Here is a 19,231-nt window from a genome sequence, read left to right as displayed (position 1 = left end):
AGGCATAGCCATGATCCTAGTAGAGAGAGGGGGATGAACATGGCACATCACATCACTTGGACACCACTAGTGTATGGCCTTTCATATAGTCATCACATGTCAAAACCACTGCCAGGACTGTGTGTGTGTGTGCGCCAGGAATGCATGTTCAACATTCTTCAATTGTGTGTGTATGGGTTTATTTGTGAGTGTGTTTAATATGAGTGGCAGCAAACAAGTGAGATTTTAATATGTCTAGGACCATTATGATATTATGGTTAAAGTAGAAATAATCACATTATTAGGCTGAAGTTGTGGGTGTGAGGGTGCAGTTTCTGGGGCATCCTGAAAGGCCATGAACAGGCTCTCTTCAGCTCTTCTGGAGGTAGCGGTAGTCCTGCACTTTTCCGGCTAAAATGAAGAAGCATAATACTTGAAAAGAATATACAGGGATAAGTATCTCACCCTGCCCTGTGATTGATAATAGAATATTTACTTTTATGAATGCTAATAGCCTTATGATGATACACCTACTATTTGGAGGTGAACAGGAAAGTTGAAGATGGATGGAATAACACCATTTCTGAGTTGGACAATCTGACCTGTCCTATCAAAATCCCCCTGCTTAAAATGTTCAGAGCAAAGCACGGATTTATCACTTGCAGTGAATCCTTCCCTCCTCAGTGCCACTTCCCACTTCTTCCTCACATCTTTGTCTTTGGGAAACCTTCAAAATGAAAGGAGGAGATTTGGTCAACACTTTTTTTACAAAGGAGGTCAAGCTTACTTTTTCCTTCAAATTTCTTACATGTCTTCAACAAAACATCAATGTTGATGCATTTCTGTTGATAATGAACCAAAGCTGCTTAAATTGTGAATAAGCATGTTTGCAAACTATTCTACAATCAGATGATCTGTTGTATGTATTATTAAAGTAACGCAACGTAGCATTTCGACCTTAAAAAAATGTTTGTAAACTAACTGGTAGAAAACTGATTTGTAAAAGTTGATACATATGGTGGAAAATCGTTACAAAAGACAACAAATAGTAATGTTAAATCTTACTTGTTAAAAGTAATCCCCCGACTCCTGTTCAATAAAGTCCGGCGATTAGAGCAGGAATAAGCTGCGCAATGCTGCGGCATCTTTTCTCCCTGCTTCTCAACTCAAACTTATTTATTATTCTCTTTTCTTTCTTCGTTCTTCTTAGTAGCCTACATTCATTCAACTCGAAGTAGAATGACCGCCCCAAGATGGCCGCCGCATTTCTCCCTGCCCGGCAGCTGTTGCAGCGTCTACTCTTTATATGTCTATGTCTTCAACTCCCTGGCTGTTCTTGGCGCGCTGTACAGCTGCAACGGTCTGAAGTTTTCAACTGGATTTCATTCGGCTGCTGCTGCGTCGAACGATTTGGTGAGTCCATACTTGACTAAAAGGGGAACTATGCAAGTGTGTTCGCTTTTCTGCTGTTTCGCTAACCGTTCTCCCGGCCAATGCATTTGTTTTTGATGAAACCGTCCAGAAAACAATCAATAGAGCGACGGATAACATTATACTGCCATAAAGTTGGTTTTATATTCGACATTCGAGTATTTTTTTCTGTGTCTCTGTGTTGTTTTACCCCTCATTTGGGGTTACAGGCCGCGTTTCTGTATGTTAGCAGTGCTAACATTGCTAAGCCTAGGGAAGTTAAATTAACTCGGAGATGCCAAAATGTTAATGAAATTACTAGTTTGGTGCATTGTTGTCGCTAACATAGGCATATTTGAAGTGAAACCTCATGGGGCGTGTGGACTTGATGGGGGGAGGGGGCCGTCCTCGTCTCTTGCCTGCTCTGATTAGATTAATTAATTGGCCTCTCCTACTTGTTAATGGCAGTGTTTTATTTTGAAAAAGGTTCGTGTTTATTTGTTTGACCTCCGCCTGCGGTTCCAGTTTCCATAGTCACTCTGGTGGCACCGGGACCGCGGCAACTGCCAGTACGGTCACCGCCACTATTAACGGTTCAAGAGCGCGGCCGGCACAGGGCGCTGTGTGTGGGGAGAGGGCAGACCAGGGGGCACGCTGCCATGCGTCTGATGTGAACAGCCTAAGGTTACCCCCTGTTGCTGCCACAGACTCTGCACTTCAAAACGTCATAATCAGAGCACATTTCCTAGGTTATCTGGATAAACTGGTCCAGATCTCCGACAGATCAGAGGGCATTCAACTGTGTCTTTCTGGTATGAAAATTTATTAAAACGGTTAAAAGTGACTTATTAATACCGATGCTAATTTCCGTTAGCCCGTCTATGAGGTTTTACATTATGCGTTAGCATTAAGCTAGCGATCTTTCATGATACTGTGTGTTTTGAATGTTGTTTCAAACTACTATGTGGGCTTGATTAAACATCCTTGGTGCTTAAAAATATATTGCCATGTCTATTGCTTTACTCTTCTTTTTGTTTTATGTAACGTTATGCCACGTTACTGTATGTTTAAACATCAGTTTGGAGGGACAATTAAAACCATCCAGCAAGATGATTTTGCCTTTTGTTGTTAAACTGACATGTTCAGTTATTCAGTAACAGTCGTAAATATACCTTTGGACATTTGTGCAGTTCATTTTTTAATATATATTTTTATATATTTTACCATTCAAAAGTTTTCTTTATTTCACATTATGTGTTTGCATGGTATTTATTTCAGTATAGTAGTCATAGTAATTGTATTTAAATGTTAAGCACTTGAAATGTGAACTTTTTTACACACTTATTTTGATTTTAAGAACGCTACAGTGTGTATATGTGTGGTAAGATTGACGCAGAAATTAAATCCATTATTACTTAGTTAACATCAAGACTGACAAACAGTAATTTTTTAAGGATAACAGGATCACTGTTTGAATCATAAAACTACATCTGTTAGCCTCAGAACTGTTTTTGTGACTAAATACTAAGTAATACTAATTTTTTTTTTCATCTCAGATTTATCAAACCGATCAAAGCCCAGCCAGGCCTTCAGTGGACACAATCTGGAGTAAGGTGAGAATTGTGTGTGTGTGTGTGTGTGTGTGTGTGCGCGCACGCATGCACGCGCATGTCTGTGTACATCCGTCTATCTGTATGTACGTCTTCTAATCATTTTCTTATTTTCTTTTATTTCAGATTTATCATTCAGGACCCTTCAAAACCAGATCAAACCTTCAAATGCAGTGGACGTGTAAGTGGTGCACATTTTGTACAGAAAAGAGAGGCCACTTACTTAAACACTACCGCTTAAAACATGGGTCCCATACAAGGATTGCACAACTTCCTTGCCCACATAAGGAATGCATATGCACGTTTAAATCTTTTAATGCACTTAAGATGCATTTATCTACCTGGCACACTCAAAAAGATCCAGGCAAAAGGAATGAAACAGCATTCCATTGTCAGCTGTGTGACTTTGTTGAGCCTGGTACTGATTCAAATTTTTTCACCCATCTATGTGGGCATTTGAGACTGAAACAAAAGGTTAGTTGTCCATATCAAGGATGTAACTTTCAGAGCAGCAATTACTCCACATTTAATGCGCATAAATCCAAAGAGCATCCAGTACACAGTACAATGGCATTCAAATCTGAAATTCTTTCAGGGAATATACCTGAAGAACCTCCCCCTAGTCTAAATATTCAAGCAGAGGATAATGTCTCTGTAGCTGATGATTCTGACTTTGAAGTTGTGGACAGCGAAGATGCAAAAGGACTGGAGAGTCAGTTGGAACATAATGTGGCTGCTCTATTTCTGAAAATGTCCTCAGTTCTTAACATTTCGGAGACTTCCCTGCAAGAAGTTATAGAACAGATCAATCAAATTCATTCACTGTCGCAGCCGTTGTTACATACCTCACTTCAAAGAATACTCGATCAGCCTAATGACTCTTTAGTGGGGGAAATAGTGAGGGAAGTATCTAAGAGTAATGCATTCCTGAGATTCACTTCTCCTGGAGGATCATTATCAACTGCAAGCAAAAGAAAAGCATACATTTTAAACAACTTCTCTGTGGTAATGCCAATTGAATTTGTTCTGAAAAATGACAAGCAGACAGTTGTGTATGTCCCGATATTACAAATGTTGCAGGCATTGCTAGCAAATAAAGACATTTTGGACAAGGCCATGTCACCTGAGGCAAATTTGACACAGACATACAATTCTTTTAGGGATGGTTCCTGCTTTAAAGTATTTAGGATTGTTCTTTTCTTGTAGATAGATGATTTTGAGGTGGCAAACCCTTTGGGAACTTCCAGAAACAAGCACAAGTTATGTGCAGTCTACTGGGCACTTGGTAATCTGCACTCAAAGTATCGTTCCAGTCTCCATTGCATTCAACTTGCCCTGCTCTGCAAGACTAGTGGCATCAAAGACCATGGTTATGGGGAAACTCTGCGCCCTCTCCTTCAAGACCTGGTTTCTCTTGAGCAACATGGTGTGTATGTTGAACAGCTAGGCGCCAGTGTAAAAGGCACTGTATTATTTGTTGCTGCAGATAATTTAGCTGCTCATTCTCTTGGAGGGTTTTTCGAAAGCTTCACCGTTAGCCAAATGTGTCGATTCTGTATGGCAAAACGAGAGGAAATATAAGAAAAGGAAGTGCGAACAGGCTCATTTCAACCAAGAACAGAGGAAAATCATGACCAACAGGTCAAGAACGTACAACAGGATCCTTCTTTGGCTCCACAGTTTTGGTACTGCCCCCCTGGTGGTCACTTTCATGTTGTTGATGGTTATCCTCCTGACCTAATGTATGATCTCCTCGAAGGCATTGTTCCAGGTGAATTAGCCTTATGCTTGAAGGTACTGATATCAAATGGATACTTCTCTCTTGAAACCCTTAATCAGGCCATTAAACAGTTTCCATATACATTTTCAGACAAAACCAACCAACCTCAGCTTGTCAGAAAAAACATTTCTACCATGGCAACAATTGGAGGAAATGCACATGAAAATTGGGCACTTCTCAGACATCTGCCACTGATGATTGGTCATCACATCCCTAAGGGGGATGAAACTTGGGAAGTTTTGATGAACCTAAAAGATGTAGTGGAACTTGCAGTGTCTGCAAGCTTCACAGAGGAATCTCTCTACTTTTTTGACTGCAAGATTGCAGAGCATAGAGACTTACTTCAGAAAGTGTTCCCAAATGAGAAATTGCGTCCAAAGCACCACTACATTGAGCACTATCCTCAACTGATAAAAAAATTTGGTCCATTATCTGACGTATGGACAATGCGCTTTGAAGGGAAGCACAAGTTTTTCAAAGATGTTCTGCGTCACACTCGCAACTTCAAGAACATTTCACTTACATTATCTGTCCGACACCAGAAAATGATAGCATTCCATTTAGATAGTAACTCATTCTTCAAGCCATCTGTTGAAATCAACAAAGTCCAGTCTGTGATGGTTGCTTCATTTCCTGAAAATGTGCAGAACTTTTTCTATCACAGAAATGGCCAGCAGAGCCAGACAGTCTTGGCAGCACCCTCTGTCTTCATTGATGGCATTAAGTACAGTGCTGACATGGTCATTTCAGTGGGATCTTGCTCTGGCCTACCAGATTTCAGACAAATATCAAAGATTGTAGTTATCAATAATGACATTGTATTTGTCTGCAAACTTCTGGCCTCATGGTATGATGATCATCTAAGAGCATATGAGCTCAGTCACTTGTCCACCTTCTCTGTCACACAGTTGTCTGAACTCAATGATGTTTTTCCTCTAACCCCTAACAGGATTAGAGGCAGACAGTACATTACCCTGAAACGATACATACTGTGCTGAGTAATGTAAATACTGAAGTCTTGGAATCTAATACATATATTCTTCCTTTTCAGGTTGAGGAGTCATCATGGAAAAACAGCAACCTCTGATGAGAGTGGTCGTCAATAAAGACGATATTAGGAAACTGGTTCTAAATGAGAGGCCAAATTCTATTGAGGAGTTAAAAGCACATATGAAGGAGAAACTCTCCCTGTAGTATGACTTTATATTGCAGTATGAAGACAAAGACTTTGATAATGCTCTCTGTAATTTGACAGACATCACTGAATTGCCTGAAAAAGCGACACTAAAAGTCATTCCCTTGCTGACTGTAGAGTTATCAGCTCTGACATCACCTGGCACGTCATCAGATGCTGACTGCAGCTCAATAGATACAGATGTACTGCCTCCCACTGAAAGTCCATCAAGAAGACAATGGCCAGAGTTTTTTGATATTCCAAATTTTTCGGTGGATGTCGAATACAGGTTGAAACAAGCTGATCTTGCCTTTATGAAAGATGGAACACGTATGACGCTGTCACGTGATATGAAGCACGACATATTGGAAAAACTAGCAGAGGCCATCTACAGTTTTAAAGCATACCCTGATGATGATGATTACACCAGTGTGTCCCAAGCTCTCATCAGCAATGGGGAATTATCGAACGAAGCTCAGAAGGGCTGGATGTGAGGATGGCTGGATGTGAGGATGTCCTAGTTAATGGGGGCAAAAGAAGCAAAATCAACCCAGGAGGTGAATCATCAAGAAAAAACATCAAACGGCCGAAAAGGGGGGAAGCAAACTATCTCCCCAATTTACCCGACAGACAGAACGAAGAAAGCCTGGAAAGAGCCAGACTGGTTCTCGTGGAAGAAATGAAGAAGAAACAACACAATGCCTCCCTCATCTCAAACATGATGGACCAGACATTCTCCCTACGCAGACAAGAGATCGTGAGAAAGGAGCCTGCTGTACAGGACATAGTGGAACGGTGGCCAGCCCTTTTTACAGAGGGACAGGTAAGATATTTTTGTTATGGATGGTCACTGGGAGTTTTTTCTCTTGTCTGTGTATTTGAAAGCAGGTTTGATAAGATAAATAAAATAAAAACTGAATTTGAGAAAGAATAAATTCACCACAGATTCACAATGATACAGGTCTTTGTAAATGTTTATGCTTTAACATGTTCTTTTCAAGTAAATAACCCTTGCTCTTTCAGGGTGTCTCAGGGTTCTCCGTCTGATTTTAGCATACTTACCTGGTATTCCCCCCCCCTTTTTTTTTCCTTAGGTTTTTGCCGAGTTCAGCCGAATTGCCACCAAACATCTTGAGAGCAGTTTCTTTGAGTCTCTCGACATGCACACTCCACGGATTATTGAACTCCTGCAGTCAAAAAAGGGAGCTGATGGAAAGAAAATTCAAGAGTTATTGGCCAACTTGGTAAGAAATTAATTGCTTCATGTTTTGAGTTCTTACTCATATCTACATATACATACAGGCCAAAATTGTCATTCTTTGTGTGACTTGTACTATGTTATTTTTTTGTCCTAATTGATGTTTTCCATCTCTGTTTTATAAGTTATCGGATGTGACTGCAAGACACAGGAACCCGTATCCACAGACATCATCCTGGAGGGAGGTATTGTGATGGAAAACATTCGGCACTTTCCACAGGCAGTTTGCCTAATATTTGGCCTCACTTATGCTTTGAACCTGGACTACCCAAAATGTGTGGGAAACATGTTCACATTCATTCAAAGTGTTATGCTTGGTTTGGGAAACAAAGCCCTCCCCCCAAAACTGCAAACAGTAAAAAACAAGTTGTTGCTGAATGAGAAGTGAGATGTAAAATAACCTGTTGATCCAGTTGGTGATCCTGTTGGTCCAGTGCTTTTATGCGGTATATGTTGTGCCATCTTGTAAATTTTATTGTTACAATGTTGTGTTAAAAGAACGGAAGAGGGGTTTGATTGTTTTATTAAACTGTATTTTGAACCATTGGTCAATTGAGACTGAATTTGACATGTTGGATGTCCTGTCCTGGAGACCTGTTCGGTGCCTTTATGCCATGTGTATATATATAGTGCCTCTTGTGAATTCTATTGTTAAAATATTGTGTAAAAAGAAGGGAAGAGGGGTTTAATGGTTTTATTCAACTGCATTTTGAATTGTTCAATTCAAAATTGTTTAATTGAGACAGTCATTGTGACATGTTGGATGTCCTGTCCTGTACAAGTGTTTGAATAAAGTTAATTCAGATGACATTCTTTTTTGCAGTTATTTCATATTAAGTTATTTTAAGTACTGAGGACTCAGATTTGATGAGTTAATGTCAGTACAATAAAGTTAGAATAAATTAGTTGTTTTAAGTCAAATGAAATCATAAACAGCAAGTTAATTCAAGTGCTGTGAACTCAAAATAACTTAGTTCAGTTTAGTTCAGTAAACTTATTATAAACAAGTTCTCACAAGTACTGCACACTTATATTTAATAAGTTAAAAATACTTGCTTAATCAAGTTTACGTTACTCATTTAGTTTAAGGCAATGAGTTTGCACATATTTTTTTTAAGTAAAGCCAACTAATTACATCTTACAGTGTGACCAGGGGCTAATTAAAATTCTGATTGTTTTCACTTTATTTTTTCTTGACCTTTTGTTATTTTGTAGACATGTAGCCTATCTGGATGCTCAGTGAAAAAGCTTTCAACTGCAGAGGCTACGTTTGATCAACAGACAGACACAGAATTATTAAGAAGCTGCCAAGAACAGAAGTTCAGGATCTGTTTAACATACATATTATCAAACTTATTTCAAAGGTCCAATTTTTAAGAATGTTGATTTTTGAGTGTTATTCCCACCTCATCAGATACTGATGCTTCTGGTTTCCCAACTTGTCAAATAGGTGGGTATGAGACTCAGAAGCACATTTTCTTACAAACCTTGGACCACCGTTAATTATTTGCTGGATCAAAAGTCATGAAATAATTCATATCACTTTACCATTATTCTTTGTCAACTACATTTTATTGTGGGCTAAAATGCATCATAAATCTCTATTCCCACACGGAAAGAACTGATATGAGGATATGTGCGCATATATGAAGCCTATATGCAGCTTATCTGCGCATATATGCTGCATATATACAGCATATATGCTCATATATATATCATATATGCGTATATATACCATATATATGCCACATGTAAGCCCCATATAAGCCAAATTCAGGTGCATATATGTGCATATACAGGGCATATAGGTCTCCTGTATTGCCTCTTTATATCAACATATAAGCCCTATATGTATATACAAGGTATGTCTCCTATATAGCTCATATACCCAGTGGCAGGTTCTGTTTGTCATACCTATTGTATAGCTCATATCTCACTTTTGCAACTGTTATACATGATGCCTAGCTCATATTTTTATTCTCAAGGTAATAACTGCATAATTCGTCCAAGGTCCTTTACAGGAAAAAATAATAATATTCTTAATAATAATAATAATAATAATAAACACACAATATTGTATTAATCGCATGTGAACACGTGGAATTCGCATCACAGTTGATCCTAAATACAGGTCAACATGTGACAACAGCATGTTATGTGTAAACCAGTCATTATTATCTATGTTACTGCCCCCTCTACATCATTTTATTGTAAAATATTAATTATTGAAAATTATCATCATAGAATAATATGAAAACTGAATGGCCACTATTCCATTGAAACTTTGTTTTTTGTTTATTCCTAACTTTTTTAGAGGCATGTCACACTAGGCAAGCGTCGCATAATTGATGACGTCAGCCTTATGTGCAGAACTAGCAGAAGCAGCTAGGAGCAAAAATGGCACTATCACCCTTGGAGATCAGATATGCGCTGCTGGAATGGACAGAGGATGGGGATATAGGGGCACATGATAGCCATTTTTATACTGGGCAGCAAGCAACCAATTTGGCCGTCCTTTTTGCAGCTAGGTCCAGATTTAGACAGAAGGTGGTAAATTGGGGGTCTGTTTTGGTCTGCCAATTTGCCGCCTGGGAGGGTATACTTATTTCCGCCTCCAGTGCTATCTAAATCCGTGACGTCAATGTGCCGGCAATCCCATGAGATGGGCGGAGGTGTCGATGATGTGCACTGTCGTGTGACCCAAAGCCAGGGAATTTTAAAACAAGGAAACAGCTGATCACAGCAGTCAGTCCATGACTTCATCCACGGACTTGAAGACGAGCAACTGGACAACTGCAGAGATCCAGGAGATGTTAGAGTCTCCTCGGACTCTGAAGCTGTCTTCGCCGTCCGCTTGTTGTTGTAGCGGCAAGCTACGAAAGGTCGCTACTCTCATGTTACATTGAAGAGGTGCCGGCAGCCTCGCAAGGGCAGATCAGCGCGTCCATTAATGCCAAGCTCAGAAGAGCAAAGTTTTCGTTTTTTCTATTCATTTTTTGATTTTTCATTTATTATTTTGTTCTTGTTCTTGTTTTATTTGATTGTTTTAATGGGAATAAATTATGTAAAGTTCAAAATTTTGGCTTTTTATTTGTTTGTGTAGGCTATGTAGCTATGGAATTTAATAATTTTAAAATCTTTGTGTGTGTAATTTTTTTAATAATGTACATGCAATTACATGTAAAGAAACTTACTTACATCATATATAGGCACATGTATAGGTGTATGTACATATATAGGTGCACATATAGGTACATATACAAGTGCACGTATAAGTACATACAGTGCTCAGCGTAAACGAGTACACCCCCTTCGAAAAGTTATATTTTAAACAATATCTCAATGCACATAAAAACAAAATGTTGACAAGACTAAGTTTTATATAACATCTGTTTAACTTATAACATGAAAGTAAGGTTAATTAAAGCTGCAAGCAGCGACGAATGGGCCCTCGCAGGTCGCGCGCGTTGGGCTGCGGCGCCGTCGGACTGTTGTCTGACTTCCTGTGGCCAGTGGCTGGCGCAATGGACATGACACAGTTTTGATGCACAGACATCTGCAGGCCGCCTCCCTCTACAGTCCTGCGAGATTTGGCACAGATAGGACATTGTATGGTGAAGTCACGAGGACTTGATGCTTCATTGCGAAGGATTTAAATGGACAGCACCACAACGGCCAGCATTTACATCAGGCTGTGGCGCCACTGGATTACATGCTCACTTGTTACTTTCATGACATGCTGGGGAGAAAACAAGCAGCAAATGTCATGTCAATGGGATGATGTTTGTCTGACTTCCTGTGTCCAGTGGATGGCGCTATGAATATGACACAGTATTGCAGTATGCACAGATCTATTCAGGGCGACTCCCTCTATATTCCTGAGAGATTAGGCCAAGATAGAAGATTGCACGAAGAAGTTATGAGGACTTGATGCTTCATGGCGGAGGATTTTAATGGCGGGCACCACCACTGCTAGCAAGTATGACATAGGAGAAAGATTTTCCTAAAGTGTCATTTGCATGGTGCGAGGAGTATACTGACTGACTGTGAAGTCTGTGGTGTCCAATCTGTAGGAGAAAGACGTGAAAGTATGATGTACGGCAATATTTAACAATGGCCACCAAATTCAAAATGGCTGACCTCGTATGGATGTGTATATGTATTCAGGGCGAGACTGTCTACATGTATGAGGAATTTGGTGGAGATGGGGCATTGCATGTGGAAGTTATAAGGACTTGATGCTTGACAGCGAAGGAAAAAAATGGCGGCCGCCACCACGCCCACCAGGTATGACACAGCTGAAAGACTTCCATAACTTTTGTTCCTCAAGGCATGACGATGATACGGAATGAACGTGAAGACTGTGGTGTTTAAGCTCTAGGACGAGATAGTTTTCAAAGTAGGCATAAATTAGGCAAAATTGATGCCGCAAATCAAAATGCATAACTTTTCATCCTCAAGGTCAGAGGATAATACTGAGTGACTGTGAAGTCGGTGGTGTGACGTCTGTAGGAGGGGATAATTTATATATGAAGACTGGTAATACTTCAAAATGGCGGCCTAAATCAAAATGGCCGACTTGGTATTGATGCAGAAATGTGTTCATGGAGACAACCTTTACACTTATGAGCAGTTTGGTGTGGACTGGACATTGTATGTTGAAGTTATAAAGCCTTGATGTTTGACGGCGAGGGAAAAAAATGTTTTCCACAGTCCCGCCCACTAGAGTATGACGTAGCTGAAAGATTTCCGTAACTTTTGTTTTTCAAGGCATGCCAGATGATATGGACTGAATGTGAAGTCTGTGGTGTTTGAGCTCTAGGACAAGATAGTTTCCAAAGTAGCCATGAATTTGTCAAATTTGCCGCCACACATCACAATAACTGACTTCCTGTTGGAGTGACGATATCGGTCGAGGATTGAGGGTTTTTTGTGCGTCTGCTAATGAGGAATCAGCGTACCAAATTTCGTTTATCTACGCACTTGTGGGAGGCGGGGCTGAACATTAGGGGGCGCTACAGAGCCCGCAGGGCATGACCAGGCCCAGGGACAATGAAATATAAATTTTTTTGCCGGGTGTGACATATGTTCCAAATTTGGTGAGTTTTAGGGCATGTTCAGGCTTCCAAAACTGCGGGTAAACTGCAGAATAATAATAATTAAAGCTGCAAGCAGCGTTGAACGGGCCCTCACAGTCCACATACCTTGGGGCATGCTGCCGTCAGGGCTTCCACATGCAACGCCTTGCGATGAAGAAGCTGTTCTTTTATAATTTGGTGGCCTGCCCCCGCTAATATTAAATAATGTATGCTGAAGTCAGAAAAAGTGCATGTACTGCTGCATGATTCCCCGGACAAAGCCTGAGTTGATGGTCCACTTCTCGAGCTGGCTGAAGAAAATGACCACACGAGGCATAATGCAATGAAATAGTTTAAGGAAGAAGCTCAATGTATCATCATCCAGTAGCCACACAAACCCTCAAGCTTCCCGCAGAGTGGTAGACTAAAACTCCCCTGATGAATTCAAGACACTGGATGATGTCACATTCGTGCTCAAACACAGTGTTCACAGCACAGAGATGGAAGTTCCATCTTACTGTGCTTGCTCTTTGGAGTCTGTGTGTGAGATCTTGAAAAAAAATCCAGCCAGATCAGAGAAGAAAGCTAAAAGTAAGTGGGCTGAAAGAGCTTTAAAAGGTGAACAGTTTTGGAAAAAAATGTCATGGTAATCACCAAAATATTTATATATTGAGTAACAGGAGACATTGCTGAAATCTGTGATGTCATTTTTTATTTCTGGAGAGTGAAAAATGACGGCAGCAGAGCGAGAGACAAAACAAGTACTGTCTGCTCTCTTCCACATACCGAGGCTCAAAATTAACATTGCGCCTTACGGGGGAGCTGCTGGAGTGCTGGTCGCTCTAGGACTTCTACAGCCAAAAGTGTAAGTCCTATATCTGAAATAGGACCATCAGCTGAAAGCCAACAAGATGTCCTACATTTATTTGTATACAGTGTCTATGTGAAGTAAAAGATGTGGGATCCAAATCAAGCTGAAGAGAATTTTTTTCTCCAGTTCTTTCAGCTGCTCTACACTCTAGCGATGATGTCACGCCCTCTACCTCATGCAATACACACCCATTATGAAATCAGGGGACGCCCAAAAAATCCTTAAAACTAAAACTGTAGTGACTTGAAAACCGTAAAAGATCTTTATAAACTGATTACATGCCCAACAGTTCAAGGTCGTCTGACTCTTTAAAAGGTGGAATGGTATCTGTAGCTCAAAGCATGAAGCACAACAAGAGGTTGAAACGCGATGAGTTTTGAAGAGGATTTTAAGATTTTCCCATTTACTTTCCATTAAAACCAATCAGACTGCGACCAGATCGTCACCTATTGGCCGATTTGCACCAAATTTTACACAAAGCCTCATCAGTCCATGGCACACAATTATGAACATTTACGTGATAATCAGAGAGTATTTTGTTAAGATGTACAAGATTGTCTGCTTTCAACATAATATGCAGGAATTTGTTGTTTTAAATTTCGGGCGTTTTATGGACTATCAAAATTCTTTTAATAACTTTTTGTCAGGAGGGTCCACAGATGCTTCACGCAAAGTTTATTGCAAATTGGTCAAATTGCCTAGGAGGAGTTCGAAAAAGTAGGTTTTGCATTTGTGGCGATTTTGCAAATTGAAAATGAACTCGAAAGTGGGCGTGGCCTACACCACATACTTCAGGTGAATTGAGGGAACATCCAGATATAAGGTTTAACAATGTGTGACACATTCTGTGTGAGTTATGGGCCAAAAACTCTTTCACGTGGAAAAAACGCCACCTGCTGGTCAGTTTTGGTGTGTAAGTTGCAGGGGCTAGTCTTTATCACACCTATGAATTTCATTACTATAAGTGTTAAGGTGTGGGCACAGGGCCAAATATAAAATTAAACTGGCACCAGAGCGCCAGCTAGTGGCCGATTGATAGGTACTTTGTCAGATATCCTCAAGAGGGCAGTGGCAATGATTAAGCCAAGTTTCGTGTCAATCCGCCCAACTGATGTGGAGATATAAACTATTTGAATTTAAAGAGCGCCACCTTGTGGTCATCGCCTAAAATTTTGGACACATCCTCAGTAAGTCATGTCAAAGTATCATCTCAAGTTTCATGCCATTTGGACACACCGTTGTGGAGATATTCAACACTTCCTGTTTGGAAGGAAATCCGAAGGAGGTTGTTATTTAATAACTTGAGTATTGGTTGGCCTATCGAAATTCTTTTAATAATGTTTTGTTAGGAGGGTCCACAGATGCTATGTGCCAATTTCGTGCAAATCGGTGAAATCGCGTGGGAGAAGTTCGAAAAAGTAGGTTTTCGACATTTTGCAACGTAGCGAAAAAAAAACAGAACGGAAATGGGCGTAGCCTATACCACGAGACTCAGCACAATTCACTGAACGCGTGGAAGTAAGGTTTGTGAATGTGCAACAAAGTATATGGGAGTTATTAGCCAAAACACAGTTTCCTTAATAACAGCGCCACCTAGTGGTGGAAATTCAGGATGACAACAGATTACAACATTTTTCGCCAGGTGTGACTTACATTCCAAGTTTGGTGAGTTTTGGGGTATGTCCAGGCAGTGAAAAATGCAATAATTTTGTCCGAAGGAAAAAAAAAAAGAAGAATCCTTTCAAAAACAATAGGGTCCTCGCAGGTTCCCTACTCAGGCCCTAAAAAATAAAGAATCCTTTGAAAAACAATAGGGTCCTCGCAGGTTCCCTGCTCGGGCCCTAATAAAGAATCCTCTCAAAAACAATAGGGTCCTCGCAGGTTCCCTGCTTGGGCCCTAAAAATAAAGAATCCTTTGAAAAACAATAGGGTCCTCGCAGGTTCCCTGCTCGGGCCCCAAAAAACAAAAATAAAGAATCCTTTCAAAAACAATCGGGTCCTTGCAGGTTCCCTGCTCGGGCCCTAGAAATAAAGAATCCTTTGAAAAACAATAGGGTCCTTGCAGGTTCCCTGCTCGGGCCCTAGAAATAAAGAATCCTTTGAAAAACAATAGGGTCCTTGCAGGTTCCCTGCTTGGGCCTTAATTAAAGAATCCTTTGAAAAACAATAGGGTCCTCGCAGGTTCCCTGCTCAGGACCTGATAAAGAATCCTTTGAAAAACAATAGGATCCTTGCAGGTTCCCTGCTGGGGCCCTAATAATAAGAATATTTTTTTCAGTTACAATAGGGACCTTACAGGTCGATGACCTGCTCGGGCCCTAATAATTTTTTCAATCACAATAGGGACCTTACAGGTCGATGACCTGCTCGGGCCCTAATAATATAATTTAGAGGAAAAGTATTTGTACCTAAACACTGGATGAATCCACTACACTTCCACAGGCAATCCTGCTATTATTTGGGCAGCATGGCATGAAGTTCAGAGATCTGCATCTTGCTGAACTTGTGCCACATCTTGTATTCATTTCACTTGTTTAAATGTCATCACAAATAGGAACATTTAAGAAAGGATAGCTTTGGAGGCCTAAAGGAAAGAAAAAAGTCTGACTAAAAGCTTCTGCAGTTCAAAGGTTAATAGTAGATCTTTGGATAATGCATTTGAAGTGGACAGTACTAAATGCCTGGAGTGAATACGGTTGCACTGTGGATGTGAGGCAAGAAGTTGTCTTTTAATATCTTTTTTTCTATTCCTGTTGTTTGTACCTAAGTCATTTCATTGTAGGAGCAAAAGGAAGTACTATAGTGACACTTATTTATTCTCATCTAATGTCTTAGAGAAGAATGCCTGTCCAACAAGTAGTCACTGTTTATTACTGTCCTCTCTTCTAAGTAACTATTCAAACTGTTGTGTTTTGTCTGTATCTTCTCATCCTGGGTAAGGATATCTGTTGCTCAGTTACCATTTTATCTTTGAGGCTGACACTGTTATGTTTCTGAAAAATGGTAGATTGATGTACTGACCTGCAGCTGGAATTGTGACTTGAAATCAGCTTGACGTTGCTTGGAATAACAACAAACCTGTTTTGTGATCATAAAGGACAGATAATAGATGATATTACAATTGGCATTGCTGCTTTAACTACTGCTTATCACACAGTACAGGTGATGCAACATCTTCGTTTTGTATGGGCAAGTGGGTTTTTCAGCATATAGGAGTGATCAGCATGAGCTCTCATTTATGAAAGACTTTCAGAAATATTCCAGGGTTTCAGAGCAGATGGAAAACCAAAAACGTGACAAGATGACGTTTTTTTCCAACATGTTTTCTAACCTTTCCTCTTAGAAGCCTTTGGCAATAAGACAGAAAAACTGTGATGTTCTTTTGACATAAACCTTTTATCTGAATGAAAGCCGTCTAGTAGAAATATGCAAATCATACATTTATAATAGAACTTGATACCAAACATCATAGGTGCTTGTTCAGTCCAATGAGAAGTGCTCACCTGGCCTGGTTATGCAGGCTTATAAATATTGACTGTAGTGACACCCAGCTAGCCTCAACAAGGAGTTCCTGTTCTGCCCTTAGATTTTACATTGTAATGATGTCACAAACTTTTCCTTGGCTTAAATAACATTTTCGAAATAAAACAAAAAAAAAACACCATGGATCATAAATTGATAATACAAAGTCATTATTGATTTGGCCCGCAGTCTGCAGTCTGAGGTGTCTCCACTTGTATGGACGTCTGGACACTGATAAGGCCGCTCTATGGGGGAAATGCTTTTTGGGCCACAAGGGAACTTTTTGCTGCAATACTGCGAGAGGCCAGAGGGCAAAGTTGGAAACTAGACTGAGCAGCACCACTGCATCCAGGTTAAATAATACATTCATGCTTCAAATATGTTGTAATAAATCTCTTAAATATTCAAAGCATTGTTTAAACTACGAATGTGATGCTTGTCTGCCTCTCTATGGGCTTCATAGTGCTGAAGATGAAGCCTTTGAGAAGGAAGAAGAATGTGTGGAATAAAATGGTGATATCTCTGGTTCTATTGTATTGATTTTGATCATTTGTTTTTATATTGTTCATACTGAGTCCAACAGTGTTATATGAGTGCAATGCTAGACCTGTGGACTGCTTTTCGAAAACTGGTGCCTATATTACCAACAATGTAATGTAACCACTGAGTGATCCCACTGGAGGCAATTTATTAGATTACATGCAGCTTCCTCTGGAGCCACTACTTTTTTCACACAGACTGTAGTACACCCTAAGACCTGTGAACACACGTTAATGTGTCAAATTACCCTTTAACTCCTGTGTGGCCCTCGTATGAATAGGCTGTGCTCTAGACCTGTGATCCCCATCCAAGGATACTTGCACCGCAAGGGGTACTTCACTTGTTGTTGTTGAATTTACATGGAGAGACTGTAAATTATCTCAGGGATTTTTGAAAAATTGCATTCATGAGTTGATCAAAAAATACATCCAGATATTGAATCAGCCATAAAAGTAAATTAAATATGTTTTAAGTTAAGAAGAGAAATTAAGAGAATGGGAAAGCCAATAAGCAAATGAGCAGAGGAAAAAAATGTGTGGTAAAGGAGTTAAATAACTGAAAAAAAAAAGCTTTTGTGTTGTGTTTCATGTGATGCAAAACTGACAAAAAACCTAATTCAACATTTCAGTTCACTATAGTGAACATTACAGCTCAATGGCTTAAAACAAATTTTATGCCACGTTACTATGAGTACAAAAGATTTTGGGATCCCCTGCTCTAGACAAGTTTGGTTTGGTTTGGATATGTTGAGCAAACGAGAACATACAGGCACAACCTAAATCTATAAAAATACAGTAATCATACAAACATATAATGAAATAAAACAATATAAATGTAAATGTATGTCATTAAATACATTGAAAATACAACAGATTATATTCATTTAAAATAAACTCCATCCAAATCCATCCCCTGCTTTTCTTGACCACACACACACACACACACACACACACACACACACACACACACACACACACACACACAGCTGGAGCAGTATGTTTCCTGCTGTACATGCACCAGGCCACTGTTAAGGCAGCCAACCGCCATCGCAAACGAAAAAAAAAAAAAAAAACTTGGGAGTTTGTAGTAAGGGCGAGGCTTATTTTGCTCCGTTCCTGCCTGTGAGTCGGCTCTCTGATTCCCCGTAGCGATCAGTCGGAGCGCTACAATTGTCAGTTTCGTAAATCTGCCGCTTTTTAAGCTTTGTTTTTGGATCTATGAGGAAGTTTTCTGCCTTCGGAGTACAGAGTGTACTGCGTACCGCACACTGGTAGCCCACACTACACTCTCTCCACGCAGATACAGGACACACGCAGACACACGCATAGCTCTCGCCTGATTTGCACTAGCGCGGGTCATTTCAGGTTAAACCCTGGCGCTGTGTCCCGTTCAGTTTAGCCGACGGAGATCGACACTGGTTCCAGTTGAGGAGGAATGCACGGGCACTGGGACATCAAATAACATTTGGATACGAGCTTCGCCTTGCATATGCGGTATGTTTCAATTTTGGAATATTTCTGACCATAGTCTAGCCAATGACAGCCTCTCCAAAAAACTGTCTGTCTAACAGTACAGCAGCTAGGTGGCCATACACCGCGCCTCCTAAGCTAAATGTCACAATAATGTCCACGCTTCTTTAACATGACCACCAATGTGTTACGTCCTATGGAGGGAATAGTGTTTGCCAAACTTCATTAAAAATGTCATCAATTCCGTGTTGCCTCGCCAGTCGGGATACAATTCTCACCAGGTGAACATGACTTGGACCTTTCCAGAATCATATGAGTCTTAATGACAATTCGGATTACAATTAATTCCGAAAGCAGTGCGTTATGACTGTCATATTTAAACTTTATAATTGGTTACCACTGAGCTCCCTTACACCCATGATGGTGTATTGTGTCGTAATGAGACTGCAGGATGAAAGGACAATTGATCTAAAAAGTTAAAATTGCATTCGTTTTCTGGGCTATTTTAGTCTCGCCGAATTGAACACCGCTTCGTAATTA

General features: G+C 40.1%; 1 protein-coding gene across 7 annotated transcripts in view; it reads left to right on the top strand.

Moving 5' to 3' along the window:
* Nucleotides 1-18,309: 18,309 nt before the first annotated feature.
* Nucleotides 18,310-19,231, top strand: part of thrb (thyroid hormone receptor beta) — a 163,433-nt gene continuing 162,511 nt past the window's right edge. For 6 of the 7 annotated variants that reach the window (XM_037093494.1, XM_037093490.1, XM_037093493.1 and 3 more), the window contains exon 1: nt 18,310-18,715. The gene's annotated coding sequence lies outside the window, so the exon portion shown is untranslated. The remainder of the gene's footprint in view (nt 18,716-19,231) is intronic. The other variant, XM_037093498.1, reaches the window with a different exon arrangement.

Source organism: Acanthopagrus latus, chromosome 3 (genome assembly GCF_904848185.1).
Source record: "Acanthopagrus latus isolate v.2019 chromosome 3, fAcaLat1.1, whole genome shotgun sequence".
Taxonomy (NCBI): Eukaryota; Metazoa; Chordata; class Actinopteri; order Spariformes; family Sparidae; genus Acanthopagrus; species Acanthopagrus latus.
The sequence above is the reverse complement of the archived record's forward strand: the minus strand, read 5'-3'. Positions and strand labels throughout refer to the sequence as shown.